Source organism: Papio anubis, chromosome 4, assembly GCF_008728515.1.
Source record: "Papio anubis isolate 15944 chromosome 4, Panubis1.0, whole genome shotgun sequence".
NCBI classification, from domain to species: Eukaryota; Metazoa; Chordata; class Mammalia; order Primates; family Cercopithecidae; genus Papio; species Papio anubis.
This window is the reverse complement of record NC_044979.1, coordinates 108,159,465-108,169,330: the sequence shown is the minus strand read 5'-3', so window position 1 is coordinate 108,169,330 and position 9,866 is coordinate 108,159,465. Positions and strand designations below refer to the sequence as shown.

The 9,866-nt window shown below is 41.7% G+C and overlaps 1 long non-coding RNA gene across 2 annotated transcripts in view; it reads left to right on the top strand.

Annotated features, from left to right (window-relative positions):
* The first annotated feature begins 3,752 nt into the window (after positions 1-3,752).
* The window catches only part of LOC116268535, a 102,255-nt gene continuing 96,141 nt past the window's right edge, over positions 3,753-9,866 (top strand). The window contains exons 1-2 of one of the 2 annotated variants that reach the window (XR_004183261.1): positions 3,753-3,994; positions 4,103-4,417. This is a non-coding gene — a long non-coding RNA (uncharacterized LOC116268535). Of the gene's footprint in view, positions 3,995-4,102; positions 4,419-9,866 lie in introns of both variants that reach the window. The other variant, XR_004183260.1, reaches the window with a different exon arrangement.

Below are 9,866 nucleotides of genomic sequence, written 5' to 3'. Positions count from 1 at the left end.
TCCATCTTCTCTCCCTCCCCCGCTCTTCCTTCCTTCCATCCATTCTCCGTTTCTTTCCTTCCTTCCTCCCTTGCTTTTCTCTCTCTTTCTTTCCTTTTTGGGTACATAATCAGAATACTTTTTCCACAAAACCATTTGAAATAATTTTCCTCTATTTGTTCATGCCAACATTGATACAGGTACTTTAAATGTTCAGTCTTCATTTTTATATTTTGGAAATTTGTTGTGTTACTTTGTTTTGTTTCATATTTGTTTTGTATATACAAAACATTTACATGGAACTGAAGTCAAAATTATAGAAGATGCATTTGAAGATTTTAGCATCCATTGTAGAGTTCTCGTTCCTCTTTTCTCCCTCACCCCATAGGTAAAAATATTTTTATGAGTTTTCTTGAACTTTTTAACTTTGTTTGTCATAGCACAGTATGTATCAATTCTATTTAAATGACATATTTATATTTTTTGTTCCTATATTTGGTTTTTATACATTTTAATCAATCTCTTATTTTCCTGTGTCTGGATTTTGTGTCTGACTTCTAAAGGTGCACATACTTCATAAGTATGCACAAAGAAATCCGTATCATGTATTTGAATGTTTTTATGCATTGATTATTTAATGATGGCATCATTGATCTATCAGGAATTTTTATACAATAATTACTGTATTAGTAATAATAATACTGGCCAGGCCTGGTGGTTCATCCTGTAATCCCAGCATTTGGGTAGTCCGGTTGTTAGGATCACTTGAGGCCAGAAGATTGCGACCAGCCTAGCCAACATGGTGAAACCCTGTCTCTACTAAAAATACAAAAAATTAACTGGCTGTAGTGGTGCACACATGCGACCCCAGCTACTTTGCATGCTGAGGCAGGAGAATCTCTTGAGCCTGGAAGGTAAAGATTTCAGTGAGCTAAGATCACACTACTGCTATCAAGTTTGGGCAACAGAGTGAGACACTGTCTCAAAAAAGTTAATAATAATAATAATATTGATGGTAAATATGGGTACTGACATTCTGGTAGTTAATTTACTAAGTACATTACTTTCTATTTTATTTAATCTATACAGAAACTTCATTAAAGGTTTAAAGTACTGTTGAATTTAACATTAGAAATTCGGGGGTTAATTAACATTTCCTAAGTCATATACTTTAACTTGATAATGATTGGAATCCAAGCTCTGCGATTCTGAAAATGAGATTTGTGAATTCAGTTTGCATTCCCCCATCTTTAGGAGTACTTGCATTTTTTACAACATTATGGGTCATTTACAGTTCTTCTTTTGTGAATTGCCTTGTCACACTCTTGACCTATTTTCCTTTTGGAAGATTAATTTTTTCTCGTTGGTATGAAAGACTTAATATACACCATTTTAGATAAACTGACCCTTTATCAAATGTGTTGAAATATATCTTCTCCTATGTTATTATTTTATTTGACAACTTTTGGCCAATTGCACTTTGAAAAAAAAAATCTATCAATTTTTCTAGGGTCTCTATTTTGACATCAGGCTTAGAGAGGCCAGTCTCACCTAAATTTGTATGCAATTCATCATCGTTTAAATCTAATGATTTTTTTTATTATAACTTAATTACTACTTGTGACTGCTAAGGTAGAAATGTAACAATATTTGTTTCCATATGGTAGTTCAATACCCAAAAGAGAACTTATTAAATAATTGGCTATTTCCTTGTGGATATTAACATATAACTTTATCACATGAGAAAACATTACATACATGTGGTTCTCTTTCTGGATTTTCCACTGTGTTCCATGAATCTTGTCATTCTAGTGCCAGTATTGTCCTCTCTTCAGCACTGTAGCTTTGTAGTTCTTTTCACATTCTGATGAGGTTTCTCTCATTATATTTTTGTTTTAAGAATTTTCTGTGCATTCTAGTGTGATCTCAATTCTCTCCCTTCCCATTTTTAAACCGTGGGACTTCTGTCCAACAAGACTTTTTCATGCTCCAAGGCAGGCAAGCTCCCCGGCTTCACAAGAACCCTGAGAACTCAGCTTTCAGAGCTGCTCCTATGGAAGCCTCACGTCCTGCACGTGTGGTCCAGTGGCAGAGGGAGACCAACCAGAGCCCCCTCCCTTTCTCATTTCCAGCTGTGATGACAACAGAAACTAAACTCTCTGAGCTGGGCCAACACCACAACTGAGAGGGACATTGTTCTACATTTCATTACTCATATTTCAAACTTGTGTCTTCTTATAGAGGAGGTGAAAATCTGTGTATGCCCTACTGAATTTTCACAATTATATTACTGGACTTGTTTTGTCCCCTATATTTCCATCTGTGAATCCAGGTGCACTGCAGATCTCAGTCTGCTTTCTGAGGATAGGGCTAACAAATAAAATATACAATGACAGACAATTTGGAAGTTCAGGTAAATAACAAGTTTTTAGTTTAAGTATGTTCCAAATATTGCATGACATGGCACCCTGAACTACTTTAAAAAACAAACAAGGCCGGGCGCGGTGGCTCAAGCCTGTAATCCCAGCACTTTGGGAGGCCGAGACTGGTGGATCATGAGGTCAGGAGATCGAGACCATCCTGGCTAACATGGTGAAACCCCATCTCTACTAAAAAATACAAAAAACTAGCCGGGCGAGGTGGCGGGTGCCTGTAGTCCCAGCTACTCGGGAGGCTGAGGCAGGAGAATGGCGTGAACTCGGGAGGCGGAGCTTGCAGTGAGCTGAGATCCGGCCACTGCACTCCAGCCTGGGCGACAGAGAGAGACTCCGCCTCAAAAAACAAAAAAAAACCCTTCTATTTCGACGAAAAAAAATCCTCTCATAAAGAGATCACACCCACAGGATCACATACACACACACACCCCCCACACACATACACCCATTCATCTTAGAGCAGAGTCCAAGACCCACCAACACACATGATCCTCAGTCCTTTTTTATTTTATTTTATTTATTTTTATTTTTTTTTTATCATACTTTAAGTTCTAGGGTACATGTGCCCAACGTGCAGGTTTGTTACTTATGTATACATGTGCCATGTTGGTGTGCTGCACCCATCAACTCATCATCTACATTAGGTATTTCTGCCAGTGCAAACCCTCCTCCCTCCCCCCACCTCACTACAGGCCCCACTGTGTGATGCTCCCTACCCTGAGCCCATGTGTTCTTATTGTTCAATTCCCACCTATGAGTGAGAACATGCGGTGTTTGGTTTTCTTTCCTTGTGCTAGTTTGCTGAGAATGATGGTTTCCTGCTTCATCCATGTCCCTACAAAGAACATGAACTCATGCTTTTTTATGGCTACATAGTATTCCATGGTGTATATGTGCCATATTTTCTTAATCCAGTCTATCATTGATGGACATTTGGGTTGATTCCAAGTCTTCGCTATTGTGAATAGTGCTGCAATAAACATACGCCTTGGGTGGTACCTCCAAGTGTCCTTGCAGATGTGAAAAGCAAGGTGGTTCATTTCCCTAATCAGAGACTTCCTGGCAGGAGAAGGTCCTGGCATTAGCATTAGCTGCTGCAACTCTGAAGAGCAGGTTGTGAGCCTGCTGTGGGACTGCCCTCTCCCAAGGGCCATGGCTAGCTGGTGCAAGGGTCGGCTTTCCCCACATCTGCGCTCCCTCTGCTGCAGGCCTGGGCTCTCCACGCCCCTGGCTCTCTCCTGCAGAGGGCCTGCTCTCAGCTGCCACAAGAGGGCGCAGGAGAATGGACCTGAGCAGAGAGCCAGGAGCTCCACTGCCTGGTCCTCCCAGGCACCACCCCTGCTGGGAGGAAGGCTTGGGAGTCCCCTGAGACAGATCCTCAGCCACTTCTCTCTGCCTGTGTCTCAGAAAGACCAGCTCCTCCTACTGTCTTCTGTGCTAGGGATCACTTCCTTGCTGAGTGGGACCTGAGTTTTGAGAGGATCTTCTGCTCCTCTTCATCTGATCCCTTTCCTTCCAAGGCCCAAGAGAGGAAGGCATGTGGTGGGCCCCAGTCCTGCTTCTAGCTCTCCTGTCTCCTGGTGAGTGTGCTGCCTATAGAGAGGTTTTGTTTTGTTTTGTTTTCTTCTTTTGCAAGGGGTGCCGTACTAAGGAATGACTCATTATATTTTATGTTGCTTCCATTGCAGCCAGTCAGAAATCTTCCAATTTGGAAGGGAGAACAAAGTCAGTCACCAGGCCGACTGGGTCATCTGCTGAAATCACCTGTGATCTTCCTGAAGTCAGTAGCTTCTACATCCACTGGTACCTACACCAGGAGGGGAAGGCCCCACAGCGTCTTCTGTACTATGACTCCTCCAACTCCAGGGTTGTGTTGGAATCAGGAATCAGTTCAGGAAAGTATGATAGTTATGGAAGCACAAGGAGGAGGAACTTGAGATTGAGACTGCAAAATCTAATTGAAAATGATTCTGGGGTCTATTACTGTGCCAACTGGGACAGGCACAGTGATTCAGACCTGCTGAACACCACACTGAAAATCTGCCGTGTGGCTGCTTCTAGTACACAAGACAGAACCACCCCCTCTCACTTCCTGCCACCCAATTTACTGTACGCTGAACAAGAGAAACACAGCTTAACTCCTGATCTCCCCTACAGGATTACACTCCCCTGGCAGCAGCTGCCCCCTGTTCCCCACCCTCCCCCAGGACGTCCCTGAAGACCAAGCTGCCATCTCAGCTAAGCCTTAGCGAAGCAGCCTGGCTGAGAGCAAGGTTCTTTAGTTCTCCTAGGACGTGGGGGAGGCCCACTCACTCTGCTGCCTAGGACAGACAGGTACACCTAGGGTCCAGCTGTGAAGCAAGATATTTTGGACAGCAAATGGGAAGGGTATTTATACTGAATCGTGTATCCCATGATCCAGAGATCACAGCCGAGAGTGGTGCTTATTCCTTATGTCTATAACAATATAAGCAATGCCATAATTACCACTAAAACACCAGGCCTAGATATGCAGGTGAACATTCTCTCCCTCTGCCCTCCCTTTTATTCTCTCTCTCTTCTTTCTTACTTCTTTGCTTGCTTTTATTATTTTTCTCACTCTCCCTTCCTCCTTCCATCCCTCCATCCCTCCCTCCCTCCCTCATTCCTTCCTTCCCTCCCTTCCTCCCTTTTTCCTTCCATCCATTCTCCTTCCTTTTTTTCCTTCCTTTCTTCTTTGCTTTTATCTCTCTTTCCTTCCTTTTTGGGTACATAATCAAACTACTTTTTCCACAAAATCATATGAAATAATTTTTCTCTATTTGTTCATGCCAACATTGATACAGCTACTTTAATTGTTAAGTTTTCATTTTTATATTTTGGAAGTTTATTGTATTACTTTGTTTTGTTTCGTCTTTGTTTTGTATATATAAAACATTTACATGGAGCTGAAGTTAAAATTATAAAAGAAGATTCATTTGAAGATTTTAACTTCCATTGTAGATTCCTCGTTCCTCTTTTCTCCCTCACCCTATAGGTAACAATATTTTTATCAGTTCATTTGAGCCTTTTCACTCTGTTTTTCATAGCGGAGTATGTATTGTTTCTATTTCAATGCCGTATTTATGTTTTCGTTCTGATATTCGATTTGGGTTTTTATACATTTTAATCAATCTTTTATTTTCGGGTATCTGGATTTTCTGTCTGACTTCTAAAGGTGCACATACCTCATAAGTGTGCATAAAGAAATCTATATCATGTATTTGAATGTTTTTATGCATTGATTATTTAATGATGGCATCATTGATCTATCAGGAATTTTTATACAATAATTACTGTGTTAGTAATAATAATACTGGCCAGGCCCGGTGGCTCATCCTGTAATCCCAGCATTTGGGTAGTCCGGTTGTTAGGATCACTTGAGGCCAGGAGATTGCAACCAGTTTAGCCAACATGGTGCTGGCACCAGCTGCACCCTGTTCTCTACCCCACCCTCATGAGTTACCTAAAGTCTAAACTACAATCTCCCAGCTGTGTCAGCCATGCAGCCTGGCTGACAGCGAAGTTCTTTCAGCTCTTCTAGGGGCTGATGGAGACCCATTCCTTCTGCTTCCTAAGACAGACAAGTTCCTCATGGACTGATCTGTAGAGGGATACATTTAGGAAACTCTATAGGAAGACCAGCTGCTCTCAAGCATTTATCCAATTATTGTCTATAGATCATGGCTGAAATAGTGCTTATTCACTGCTCAGGATAAATATTGGAATAACAACTTTGCACTTCCATAAGACACCTAACATGTATCAGATCTGCTATCTTTTGGACAAACTGATATTTTCGTTGACATATCAAATCATAGTACTATTGGTCTGCATGAGAATGGGTAAAAAAGTGATTGTCATAGATATGCCAACCTACGAGTTGTATCACAGGTTTTGAACCATCGCAAGCATCCCTGCTGTAATGTGAGCATCTGAAGGATCTGACGCTTGCCTTGCAGCAGAATTCACTCCATCTCCCCTCTGGATATTAGACTGATAATTTGGATCAGGTCTTAGCATGGGCCATTGGGGAAGACTACAGCCCTGCTGAGCGATGGAAGGATTATCCACTCAAGGAGTTCACACGTCCTGGCCGACATGGAGAACATGACTAGAAGTAGATTTGGAGGGTGCTCAGTGGTGGATTATGGAATGTAAGCCTGAAGAAGCAGAGTTTAATTCTACAGAGGTATTTTCATAATGTATTACCCTGACAGGGCTCCTGGTGTTGGTCCTTAGACACTCCTGGGATGGCTCCATGGAAACATGCAGGAAACCTTGGTCACATGACATGATACGGAGATGTCAGAGTTGCCTGAACGGAGTTATGGAGGAAGGCATGAAAAGACTTCGAGAGGTAGGCATGCTAGAGTGGACTTTCCCACTAAACCTGAGAACTCACTGGATAACTGTATTCCCTGCGAGAACCCAGAGAACCCTCTGAATTAGGAAGACAAGGCATGTTCTGAAATAGGAGGCATCAGCATTCTTGAGAGTCTCGGTGGACGCTGTGCTCTGTGGGGATGACTATAGGAGATGCTGTTAAGGAATTAGCTCCCTAGAGTCAATGGAAATGATGTGATTTCAAAATAAGAGTCCAAATGGGCAGAATTAGTGTGAGAAGACGTAAAGCCAGAAAAGCAGCCAAGGAGCTCTGTTCAACAGAAATCTGGGGTGACAACTAATAAACCACAGTGTTCCTAGGGGTAAGGAAATTGGGCTACCACAATGGTATTCCACATATATTTTCCATATATACATGTATATACATATCTCATCTATATATGTAATTGGAACATATTAAGAGAAGATGAATGAAAGAATGATGTCAGCTCCTCCCATTCTCCAACTCAGAGTCCTTTGAATGAAGGGGAAGGCAGATTGTCTTGAGGGAGAACCTTGTAATGTTCTAGCAAGTATATATGGTAGTGATTCTCTGAGCCTTTTCCTGCAAAAGATGGAAGACCAATTACCTGAGAAATTTATACACCTAGGGAAGGGGAATAACCAGGTCTTTCAAGGCTGTTGGAGACAGCATCTGAGCTAACTTTGATACCAAGAAACCCATATTGTCAACGTGGTCCCCCATTAGAGTGAGGACGCATAGAAGCTCCCACTCTAATGTTAGTTTTAAAGGCCCAAGTCTATCTAAAAGTGCAATCCCATAGGTGGATGGACTGACTGTGGTGTCTACCCTGTGTCTGAGAATATCAGAGTGGATGTGATGAATGGACATAAAACAAGGAGGCTGCCCTCCACTCCTGGGTAGTCCAGGCAGGCTACATTCCTTTATTCCATTTGGAACCCGTATGGCTTATTCTCTTTCACTGACTGGAGCTCACACTCTGGCTATTGTAACCTGTCTTAAATCTTTTTCTCTTGAAAATGTCTTGACTTTGAGGCAGGTCTTAGAAAATGACTCTTCCTGTCTCAAAATGCAGTCCTTCATTCTAATTGGTGAATTGGAAGCACATGGCTGGTGTAAAGAATAAGAAAGTAATTAGGAAACAACAGGAGAAGAAAGCAGGTAAGCAACACTTACTGTGAATAATTAATTTCTGTTTAGAAAATATCACAGCTGATGTGTCAAAGGCCCTGGTACGCAGGAATGAGATGAAACAAATGTGGTCATGAGGAAGAGGTTTCTGAATAATGACAGAGAAGCTTGAGAAATCCAGAGTCCAGAATACTGAAGGGGAGCAGTACTGGGTTCATGTGTATCTGGTTTCTTGTCTATTGGTTCCTCTTTCTTCCAGAACCCTAAACCTTGAATCAGCCTGGCTCCTAGAAGAGTGTTTCTCAAAGTGAACTCCATGGACCACCTGAATCAGAAGCACATGAGGCTTTTAATAATAATAATAATAAAGTACAGGTTCTGGGAAGCACCCAACACAATAAGACAGAATCTTGGAATGAAGGGTGAAAAGGTGCATTTTAAAATAACCTCCAGAGCTGATTCTTATTCAAACTGACTTTTGAAAACTGCTGCGCTGGTGGCAAGAAATCAAGGGACTGTCCTGAGCCTGACACATGAAGGTATTCTGGAAAGCTGCTCATGGGCTCCCTCGCAGCTCACCAAATCCGCCTCACTCTAATCTCTCCCAACCCCTCAAACTGCTGCTTTGACAGATTCTCACACTTTTGCACGATAATCCCACAACCGCAGTTCCTTCTGGCTTCCTGTGACCTCAGGCAAGAAAAGGTTGTGTGCTAAATGAATCTGCTTTAACTTGCTCTCCTTCCTCGGGGATCACACCTTTTTAAGAAAGCCTGTCCCTTACTTTGAAGCATAAAAACAGTATGGCGATTCCTCAAGGATCTAGAACTAGATGTACCATATGACCCAGCCATCCCATTACTGGGTATATACCCAAAGGATTATAAATTATGCTGCTATAAAGACACATGCACACGTATGTTTATTGCGGCACTATTCACAATAGCAAAGACTTGGAATCAACCCAAATGTCCATCAGTGACAAACTGGATTAAGAAAATGTGGCACATATATGCCATGGAATACTATGCAGCCATAAAAAAGGATGAGTTTGTGTCCTTTGTAGGGACCTGGATGCAGCTGGAAACCATCATTCTTAGCAAACTATCACAAGAACAGAAAACCAAACACCGCATGTTCTCACTCATAGGTGGGAACTGAGCAATGAGATCACTTGGACTCAGGAAGGGGAACAACACACACCGGGGCCTATCATGGGGAGGGGGGAGGGGGGAGGGATTGCATTGGGAGTTATACCTGATGTAAATGACGAGTTGATGGGTGCAGCACAGCAACATGGCACAAGTATACATATGTAACAAACCTGCATGTTATGCACATGTACCCTACAACTTAAAGTATAATAATAATAAATAAATTTAAAAAAAATAAAAAAATAAAAAAAGAAAGCCTGTCCCTTACTTTGAAGCATAAACATATTCTCGTTTTTATTCTCTCAATACCTTGAAGGTTTTCTTCTGCACATGTATTTGTTTGATCTACCTTTTGTGCGTGGGGTGGGAGTTAGGAATCTTAAAGTGGAGAGCCAGTTTCTCCCCAAATTACTGACCTAACCCATCCTTAACTCTCAGTTCAAGGCCACCTTTGTGATGGTGAAGTTTCCATATGCTCACTCAGCCCCTTCTGCTCTCTCTTCTTCTCCACTGTGCATGTTGGCTTGTACTTTTGCCAGTTTCTCTAAAGACACAGCCAGAGGTGCGGTGGCTGTGTGTGCACAACTTCAACTTTACACATGGGGCTGAGTCCCTATGTTGTGTATTCTTGTGCCAAGAGCACAATATGTTAATTACTATAGCTTTAAAAAAAAATTAAGAGTTTTTCATAATCAAATTAAGGCATAATTTTATTGAAGAATAAACCCCTAATATATAGGTACACTTATTTATAACTATGAACCATGAACCAGAATAGAA